Genomic DNA, 10,793 nt, shown 5'->3' with positions numbered 1-10,793 from the left:
CAATTTTGTTGGATGTTTTCTACAAAAGAGCACTTTTTCTCGGACTTCAAACATTCTTATCTGCAGGATCGACACCACACACTGCCATCATCCCCTGGAGTAGTATCCTTGAGACCTGAGGAGGGCAGAACTGGAGGGAGGTTGTGGGACTCCACTGAGAAATGTGGTCCTTTGTCTCCTTGGAGATCTTTGAGGATGGTTCAGATAAAGTTGCTGCCAGTGGAAGCAGCGAGGCTCAGAAACCTCCAGTTGCCCTTTCTAGACTTGTAATCCTCTGAAGAATGGAAATTAGGAAGCGTTCATTTATGACCTTGAAAAAAATCGTTTACAAAAGTATATTATATCAGTAAGACGAGCTGGAAAAAGGGTTTATGTGAAAGTTCATGTGAGAAACACAGCTATTAGCACGCATGCCATTCCCCACCTTGACCTCAGCAGGAATGTGTAAATTGTAACATATGGAATGTAAGCCCTGTCGAGATGTTTCATAAATCTGCCTGGCAATGAGCATCACAAGGCCCTGCATGAGAACAGGTCCCAGAAACGGAGAGACAGTGAGTATTGTGCCTGACAAGTTCTAATTTTAATAAGTCCAGACTCTGACAATCAAAAATTTCCACATAATGTTCTTTAATAATATTGATTATTTCCTGACAAAGGGGCACTTTTTCACAGGACTCAACCCAGGTAATACATCCATCGATCCACCCATTCATCCATCCATTCAAGATATATCTACTGAAGGCCTACAATATTGCAGGTGGCGTGCTGGGCACTGCAGATACAGTGGAAGACAGGAGGGATATTGTGTTGCCCCTGTAGGGTTTACTATATGTAGGAAAACAGATATGAAACAAATAATAGAGTTTGAGACCAGCCTGGCCAACAGGGTGAAACCCTGTCTCTACCAAAAATACAAAAATTAGCTGGGCATGGTGGACGGGCACCTGTAATCCCAGATACTCGGGAGGCTGAGGCAGGAGAATCACTTGAACCTGGGAGGCGGATGTTGCAGTGAGCCAAGATCGTGCCATTGCACTCTAGCCTGGGCAACAAGAACTAAACTCTGTCTTCCAAAAAATAATGATAATAATTTTATAATTGCAATTTTGATCAATGCTGTAAAGGAAAATAGTAGCTTCTACTGATAGTAGCACTCTGCCAAACTTTCTACATGCATGATCTCATTTAATCCTCATAACAATTCTCTGCACTAGGTACTACCATTAGCCCCATTTTAGACATGAAGAATAGAGACATGGAGGTTTACATGTATCACCCAAGGTCACACAGCTCTGGAGTGGTGGAGTTAGAATACAAAGTCAGTCTGGGTCCCCACCCCAAGTTCCTGATACCATGCCATTTTGTTTTTTATAACCTGGGTGAGGAAGTGGGTGCTGATTTAGATTTGAAGCTTAAAGAAAACAACTTTCAGGATGAGATTTTAGGCCAAGCCTCAAGGATAAGTAGGTATTAACTGGGCAAAAGAAAATAGCAGGAGTATTCCAGAATTGGGGCATTGCATGTCCAAAGGCCCTGAGGCAGGAAGGTGGTTGGCCGTGGGTGTTCATGGGGAGGCCAGTGTGACAGGATTGGGCGGTGTGTGGGGCAAGACTGGAGAGGCAGAAAAGAGTCAGAGTAGGTGGGGCCTTGTAAATCATGTTAAGAGATCTTGAACTAAATCCTGACCAGAGCGGGAGCTCCTGGAAGACCTGACTTTATCTGGGGCTGAGTGGTGTGGCTCCAGGCAGAACTGCTGCTGCAGCCAGGAAAGGAGACGTGTTCTCCCCATGGAGACTGAGCCTGTTCCTGGGCTCATTTCTCACCCCTTCTTCCCAGCATCTTCCATAGAAGTGAATGGATTCTATGTTCTTCTCCTTTAACAGACTTCTGCCCCCTGGGCCAGTTAAACGACAATGATGTCAAGAAAAGACTGGCAAATGCAGAAGTTCATTCAGCACTGAGATCTGCTTAATATTAATCTCAGTGGCCGGCCGTGGTGGCTCACACCTGTAATCCCAACACTTTGGGAGGCCGAGGCGGGTGGATCACCTGAGGTCAGGAGTTTGAGACCAGCCTGGCTAACATGGTGAAACCCTGTCTCTACTAAAAATATAAAAATCAGACGGGTGTGGTGGCACGTGCTTGTAATCCCAGCTACTTGGGAGGCTGAGGCAGGAGAATCGCTTGAACTCGGGAGGCAGAAGTTGCAGTGAGCCGAAATCATGCCACTGTACTCCAGCCTGGGTGACAGAGCGAGACTGTGTCTTAAAAAAACAATATATATATTAATCTCAGTTACCACCATTAATTTTGGCACTGCCCAAACTATGGGATCCCCATTAAAATTTAAAAAAAGATCCTCTCCAAATTTCCATGTTAAAAGTGGCAGTTTTTTCTTACATTCCTAAGACAGATATCCTATTACTCTGTGTATTTGCTTTATCAGTTCTTTCATTTATTCATTCATCAAAGATTTGCACATGTATTATGGCAGACATGAAACATACCAAAGTAAGTAAGACTGGGGTCCCTGTGCTCTCAGGGCTAGACAGAGCCTGGTTCCAGGTGAGCACTCGCATCACATGATGCCATTAGACCCTGGGGTAGGCAGAATAATGCCCCCTGCCAAGAGATCCATGCCATAATCCCCAGAACCCGTGAATATGTTACTTTACATGGTGAAAGGGACTTTGCAGATATGAATATGGCATGGGCTTTGAGATGGGGAGATTATCCTGGATTACCTGAGTGAGCCCAGTGCAATCACAAGAGTTCTTTTATTTATTTTTTGTTTTCTGAGACGGGTCTCACTCTGTCATCCAGGCTGGAGTGCAGTGGCGGCGATCACAGTTCACTGTACTCATGACCTCCTCAGGCTCAGGTGATCCTCCCACCTCAGCCTCCTGAGTAGCTGACACTACAGGCACACTACTACAAATTCTCCTGGAAAGCCTTCAGAAGGAGATGCAGAGCTGCCAACACCTCAGTTTTAGCCTAATGAGACCCATTTGGGACTCTGAATCTCCATAACTGTAAAATAATAAATTTGTGGCCGGGCGCGGTGGCTCACGCTTGTAATCCCAGCACTTTGGGAGGCCGAGGAGGGCGGATCACGAGGTCAGGAGATCGAGACCACGGTGAAACCCCATCTCTACTAAAAATATAAAAAAAAAATTGGCCGGGCGTGGTGGCGGGCGCCTGTAGTCCCAGCTACTCGGAGAGGCTGAGGCAGGAGAATGGCGTGAACTCGGGAGGTGGAGCTTGCAGTGAGCCGAGATTGCGCCACGGCACTCCAGCCTGGGTGACAGAGCGAGACTCCGTCTCAAAAATAATAATAATAATAATAATAAATTTGTGTTCTTTTAAGCCATGAAATGTATGGTAATTGGTTGCACTAGCAATAGAAAACAAGTATCCACCCCACTCGAGCCAGGAGGCCGGCCCAAGACCGACCTCCCTCTTAATCCCTCACAGTTTCCCACTGGGCCCAGATGTAGTCTCACAATTGTTCACAGCCCAGCAGTCCAGACACCTACTTCCAATCGACTGGTGACAAAGTGACTCACCTGCTATCCTGCGGGGCCTGTACAACAATTTATACTTGATTGTGACCCCTCCAGCATTGCCAAATATACACACATTAATGCCTGGAACATTTTTTTAAATAATTCTTACAGATCTGAGTTCCTAAAGTAGCTGCTTACACTGCTGTGTGTCCTTGGGCAAATTACATACATCTCTGTGCTTCCATGTGTTCATCTCTAAAATCAGAATAATAATATTGATCATCTAGCATTATTGTAAGGATTAAATGAATTAGACATGAGAGCATTAAAAATGGCGCCTGGTACACAGTAAGCGCTCAGAAATTTTAACAATGATGATGATGATTGTTATTATTATTTCCTACAGCATTTGGCATGAGGCTTAAAAGTCCTTTTTTCTTTTTTTTTTTTTCTTTTTTGAGATGGAGTCTCGCTCTGTCATCCAGGCTGGAGTGCAGTGGCGTGATCTCAGCTCACTGCAACCTCTGCCTCCCGGGTTCAAGCAATTCTCCTGCCTCAGCCTCCCTAGAAGCTGGGATTACAGCCACACACCGCAAGCCTGGCTAATTTTTGTATTTTTTTTAGTAGAAACGGGGTTTCACCATGTTGGCCAGGCTGGTCTCAAACTCCCGACCTCAAGTGATCCACCCGTCTCAGCCTCCCGAAGTGCTGGCATTACAGGCATGAGCCACCATGGCCAGCCCAAAGTCCTTTTTTGGTCACTTGGTCTACAATGTGGAAAACGCACTAGAGGGGCAAGTTGACAGGAGCCAACTAGGGGAAGACTGAATTAGGATGATGATGGCTGAAATGGAAAGAGGTGGGTAGACTTGAGAAATACTGCAGAAGTAAAAATCAACAAGGCCTGCTGATGAATTGCATCTAGGGGTTGAGGATGTACCAAGGATGACGTAGTCGGAAGCCTTATAATGATATTTTATAATGATGTGTTCATACTGTGTAAAAGAAATCCTTAGTTTGCTTCTCTGCTTCCCTCCCCTCTCCTACCATCTTTTCCTATTTTGATACCTCTTTCCTTTCTTTCCAGAATAAAGAAACATCAGAAATATTAAAACCAGCACCAAAAGGAGGCCCAGGTATAGGAGCATGAAACATCTGGCAACATGTAGTAAAAACAGGAGACTTTTTTCTTCTAACTGAATTTTGGCCTCTTGGTGCCAGTATGTGAAAAAGGCCTTGTAGGCCAAGTGCAGAGGCTCATGCCTGTAATCCCAGCACTTTGGGAGGCTGAGGCAGGCAGATTACAAGGTCAGGAGTTCAAGACCAGCCTGGTCAACATGGTGAAACCCCGTCTCTACTAAAAATACAAAAATTAGTCAGGCGAGGTGGCACATGCCTGTAATGCCAGCTACTTGGGAGGCTGAGGCAGGAGAAACGCTTGAACCCTGGAGGCGGAGGTTGCAGAGAGCCGAGATCGCGCCACTGCACTCCAACCTGGGCAACAGGGTAAGACTCCATCTCAAAAAAGACAAAAGGAAAAGGCCTTGTAACTGGCCTGAATGAGGGGAAGTTAGACAAGAGAGGAAGAAACATAAATATAATTAAAATGTCTGAATTGATTTTTTTTTTTTTTTGAGACGGAGTCTTGCTCTGTCACCCAGGCTGGAGTGCAGTGGTGCGATCTTGGCTCACTGCAAGCTCCACCTCCCAGGTTCACACCATACTCCCGCCTCAGCCTCCTGAGTAGCTGGGACTACAGGTGCCTGCCACCACGCCCGGCTAATATTTTTGTTTTTGTATTTTTAGTAGAGATGGGGTTTCACCGTGTTGGCCAGGATAGTCTCAATCTGCTGATCTCGTGATCCACTTGCCTTGGCCTCCCAAAGTGCTGGGATTACAGGTGTGAGCCACCATGCCCGGCCAAATTTTCAAATAAATAAAAATAAATAAATGTGTAGCAAAAGCAAATGGGCTTGTTTGTTTTGGTTTGCGTGGTTTTTTTTAATGCCTGTAATGGGATTGGGCTGGGGGTGCAGGAAGCAAACTGAGAATAGAGGACCCAGGCTCATTATGGCTCTGCAGGAAATAGCATGGGTCCAGGGACTGACGGGGAAAAGGAAAACATCTGGAGATGGAGTCAAGCGAGATGGTTTCTAACCACCAACAAGCATTTGACAAGGAAAGCCCCATAACCTCCCTACTCAGCCTACCCTGCGAGGATTCTATGAGAGGCACCTGTATTCACAGATGCTGTAAAGCTCTAGGGAATCCTCAGGAGACGCCTATCTTACTGGCATGTGAGAATCCTCCAAGATCTCACCAGCCCCACCAGCTTGAGAGTGGTCCAGAAGGAACTTCTGTCTCTGTCCTCCCAAAGTGACTCCTATTAAAGGCAAAATGTTTCCGAGTTGGCCCACCTTATATGGCTGACTAGTGAAATTTATTTCTGCATGCAACAGAATACCTTTTTTTTCCTCCCTTCTGCCTGGGTCTGTGACTTGGTTGTGCTCAGCAGAAGGAAGGTAGCAAAGGAACACTTTGAAAGTGTAGCAAGCATTTGAGCAGACTGAATTCAATTTTGGACACAAATGTCAAGGAAAGGTTCTCTTGGCTCTGAGCTCCTTGCTCACTGAGGCGCAGTGTGATGCTCCATTGAAAGACCTGCTGATCTGGCCAGTGCTGGGCTGATGATAATAAAGGGGGAGCGAGGCGCAGATCGCTGAGCAGGAGGAGGGATGACCTTCCAGAGGATGTCTTGGAAAGACTCTGCCAGGCTCCCCTGCACATACTGGACAGAGGGCAAGAACCTGGAGATCTGCTTCAGTCCCAGCTGTGCCATGAACATACTGTGCATATAGCCCCTTCCCTCAGCTTAGGCTTGATTTTCCTGGCCCATAAAATGAAAGAACTGGAACAGACGATCTCTAAGGCTTCTTCTTCCTAATATTTTATGATTCTGGCATTTAGAGCATCTGCAGGTGCTGGAGAGGAATGCCAGCAAAGAGTGTATGAGAAAAATTGGCATAACTATTGGGAGGGTAATTTGATATTAGCTTTCAAATTTTTTATTATTTTGTTTAATTTTTTTGGGGGTACAGCATCTTGCCCTGCCACCCTGGCTGGTGTGCAGTGGCATGGTCATGGTTCACTGCAGCCTCTACCTATGAGGCTCAAGTGATCCTCCCACCTCAGACTCCCAAGTTGCTGGCACTACAAGCATACGCCACCAGGCCTGGCTAATTTTTTTTTTTTTTTTTTTTTGAGACAGAGTCTCACTCTGTCACCCAGGCTGGAGTGCAGTGGTTGATCTTGGCTCACTGCAAGCTCTGCTTCCCAGGTTCACGCCATTCTTCTGCCTCAGCCTCATGAGTAGCTGGGACTACAGGTGCCTGCCACCGTGCCCGGCTAATTTTTTGTATTTTTAGTATTGACGGGGTTTCACCGTGGTCTTGATCTCCTGACCTCATGATCCGCCCGCCTTGGCCTCCCGAAGTGCTGGGATTACAGGCATGAGCCACTGTGCCCGGCCCTAATTTTTTTTTAATCTTTTGTACAGACAGGGAACTTGCCGTGTTTTCCAGGCTGGTTTCAAACTCCTGGCCCCAAGCAATCCTCCTGCCTCAGCCTCCCAGAGTGCTGGGATTACAGGCATGAGCCACCATGCCCAGCCAGATTTCAAATTTTGTAATGGGCGTAACTTTTGGCCCAGAAATGTCCATTCTTGGGAAATAACTACGGAAATCCTAGCACAAGTATGCAGACAAGTATGTTTATAACTGCAAAACACCAGAAACAACTCATATGCCCATTAGTAGGGAAGTAGTTAAGTAAATCTAAGAATGCAGATCCATATATATATATATTGAAAAGGAAAAAGATCCAAAATATAACTAAGTGAAAAAAATTAGCCTTTTGAGTAAAATAAATAGTATGATCACATTTTTTCTGAAGTAACAATCCAAATATATGTAATATATACATTTGTCTAATTACATATTTATTTTCTTGTGTAGATACATAAAGAAAAAGCAAGAAGATTCTGCACCAAACTTATAATAGTTATTTCCTCTAAAGCCTCATAGTGTAATATAATAGTCACTAGCCACACGTGGCTACTGAGTACTTAAAATGTATGACTGGTGTGAATGAGGAGCTGAATTTTTTATTTATTTAATTTAAATTGCTTTTTTTTTTTTTGAGATGGAGTCTCATTCTGTCACCCAGGCTGGAGTGCAGTGGTGTGATCTCGGCTCACCACAACCTCTGCCTCCTGGGTTCAAGCAATTCTCCTGCCTCAGCCTCCCGAGTAGCTGGGATTACAGGTGTGCGCCACCACACCTAGCTAATTTTTTTTTAGTAGAGATGGGGTTTCACCATATTGGCCAGGCTGCAACTCCTGACCTTGTGATCTGCCCACCTCGGCCTCCCAAAGTTCTGGGGTTATAGGCGTGAGCCATCACAACGGGCCAATTTTAATTAGTTTTTATTTGCTTATTTATTTATTTTTGTGAGAGCATCTCACTCCAGGCTGGAGTGCAGTAGCACGCTCTTGGCTTACCACTACCTCTGCCTTTCGGGCTCAAGCAATCCTCCCATCTCAGCCTCCCAAGGAGCTGGGACTACAAGCACGAACCACCACACCCAGCTAATTTTTGTACTTTTTGTAGAGACAGGGTTTCACCACGTTGCCAATGTGGATCTTGAACTCCTGGGCTCAAGTGATCCCTCCTCAGCCTCCCAAAGTGCTGGGATTACAGGTGTGAGCCACCATGCCCAGCCCAAGTACCAGTTCTTAAATTAAATATGTAGTAACTGGCTGGTCATGGTGGCTAAAAATAGGCCTCTAAAAAGTTGCAGGTCTCTACTAAAAAATACAAAAATTAGCCAGGCATGGTGGCGCACACCTGTAGTCCCCATTACCCGGGAGGCTGAGGCACCAGAATCACTTGAACCCGGGAGGTGGAGGTTGCAGTGAGCCAAGATCTCACCACTGCCCTCCAGCTTGGGTGACAGAGCGAGACTCTGTCTCAAAAGAAAAGAAAGAAAGAAAAGAAAAAGAAAAAAAGAAAAGAAAATGGAACTCTCACTGCGGTGACTGTGGTGTCTCTGTGATTTATCAGCAGCTTCTAATTGCCTGATCCTTTTTTTGATGACTGCTACCCTCAACAAGGAACCCTCTGCCTGACAGCCATCCCAGCTGTGTTGGAAAGGGATGCTTTCTCAGAGTGTAGGAGTTAGGCCCAGGAGAGTTAGAAGGGGAGTGGGGAAAGATAAATAACCCTTAAAGAAATCTCGCCTCTTCTCTCCAGTTCCCCTCTTCCCCGTATCAAGCTTCCCCAAAGCTTTAGGGATCTGTAGTCCTAGGTTGAACTTCCTACCTTACTAAACGACAAGGCCAGGATGTTAGCATTCCCCACACAGACACGTCTGTATTCTATATAAAGATGTCTGTGCTACACATAAACACGTTATGGCTGTAACAATATCACTTTCAAAGGAGCACTAATCTGCTGAAGTCATCGAGTCTGAAAACATTTGCTTCTCTGTGTCTTGTGTCAGCTCTGTGTGAGAGACACAGAGAAAAGGAATGAGGGAGGGAAGGAGAAAAGAATGGAGGGAAAGAGGAAGAAAGAAAGAGTGCACTTTAGAAAGCCCTACTTTGCAGAAATAGCTTTGAAAATTGTCCCTCTGGCTTATTTGTTCTTTATGGTGTCACTCTCTTATATCAATTACCTTCTGCTTAAAACGTTCATGATGGTCTTTCTATTGGAACTTCCAGATATATCAAATCGACATTTTGGATATGAAGTGATTTGGTTTGAATGGATGTCTCAGGGTGACCTAGCAGAGAAAAAATCAGCTGCAGGAAAAGCTCAGGAAATAGCTGCCTCAGTGCCTCCCTAAACCCTGTATTACCCACATCATAGCCTATATCTCCCTAGACCATACTCATCTGTTTTATCTTCTTTGCTAGACTGAGCATTCCATGAGGCACCTCTGTCCCTATCACCTAGCACAGGGTCTGGCAAATAATAGGCTTTTTTCTTTTTCTTTTTCTTTTTTTTTCTTTTTTTTGAGACAAGGTCTCACTCTGTCACCCAGGCTGGACTGCAGTGGTGCTATCTCAGCTCATTGTAATCTTGGCCTCCTGGGCACAAGCGATTCTCATCCCTCAGCCTCCTGAATAGCTGGGACTACAGGCATGCACCACCGCAACCTGCTAATTTTTATATTTTCATTAGAGACAGGGTTTTGCCATGTTGGCCAGGCTGGTCTCCAACTCCTGACCTCAAGTGATCCGCTGGCCTGGGCCTCCCAAAGTGCTGGGATTACAGCTGTGAGCCACCTCACCCAGACAAATAATAGGCTCTTAATAAAAGTTGGTTGATTACTCCATGAAAGAAGGAGTGAAGGCATGAACAGATCAAAGGTCAGCCATTATCTAAAACATTAACAAAATGAGAGATTCACTTCAAAGGTGGACTTGTAACATTTTCCATCTTGTTCTTCTGTCATTCATTCAACATATATTTATTTTTATTTATTTATTAATTTATTTTTTTGAGACAGAGTCTCGTTCTGTCACCCAGGGTAGAGTGCAGTGGCGCCATCTTGCCTCACTGCAAGCTCCGCCTCCCGTGTTCACGCCATTCTCTTGCCTCAGCCTCCTGAGTTGCTGGGACTACAGGCACCTGCCACCACGCTCGGCTAATTTTTTGTATTTTTAGTAGAGACGGGGTTTCACCATGTTAGCCAGGATGGTCTCGATCTCCTGACCTCGTGATCTGCCCGCCTCGGCCTCCCAAAGTGTTGAGATTACAGATTGAGCCACCACACCCGGCCTCAACATATATTTATTAAATGCCTATTGTCGGGGGCTATACACTGACTAAACGAAGGCCAGTTTAAACACACGGTTCCTGCCCTCATGAAGTTTACAATCTGGGGAGAGCGGGAAGGTAGAGGTAAATCATAAATAAATTAAATTAAAAATAACAAACCGTAGTAAGTTCTTCCAAGGCTATTACCAGGGAGCGGTGATAGAGGATGGAGGGGCTACACCAATTTAGCCAATTTGTCCTTTCTCTAAGGAAGTGATATTTAAGCTGAAGAATGGAGGATAAGGAGTCTGCTATGAAACTATAAAAAAAGTAAATTCAGGCCCATTGCTTTAGTGACTCACTGCTTCAATGTGCTATGACATTGGAACTTGCCTTGATTCCCTTGGGTTTTAGAGCTCATGCTAACTTGCCTGAATGGGCGTCACTGTCTCTTGGAACCCAT

General features: G+C 45.3%; 1 long non-coding RNA gene across 1 annotated transcript; it reads left to right on the top strand.

Annotated features, from left to right (window-relative positions):
• The first annotated feature begins 384 nt into the window (after positions 1–384).
• LOC131384576 (uncharacterized) lies at positions 385–5,431 on the top strand. The gene is made up of 3 exons (XR_009215565.1): positions 385–554; positions 4,597–4,645; positions 5,316–5,431. It is a non-coding gene; the product is annotated as an uncharacterized LOC131384576 (long non-coding RNA).
• The last annotated feature ends 5,362 nt before the right edge of the window (positions 5,432–10,793 follow it).

Source organism: Hylobates moloch, unplaced genomic scaffold, assembly GCF_009828535.3.
Source record: "Hylobates moloch isolate HMO894 unplaced genomic scaffold, HMol_V3 SCAFFOLD_11, whole genome shotgun sequence".
NCBI classification, from domain to species: domain Eukaryota; kingdom Metazoa; phylum Chordata; class Mammalia; order Primates; family Hylobatidae; genus Hylobates; species Hylobates moloch.
Note: the sequence above shows the minus strand (reverse complement) of the source record. Positions and strands in the feature narration are given on the sequence as shown.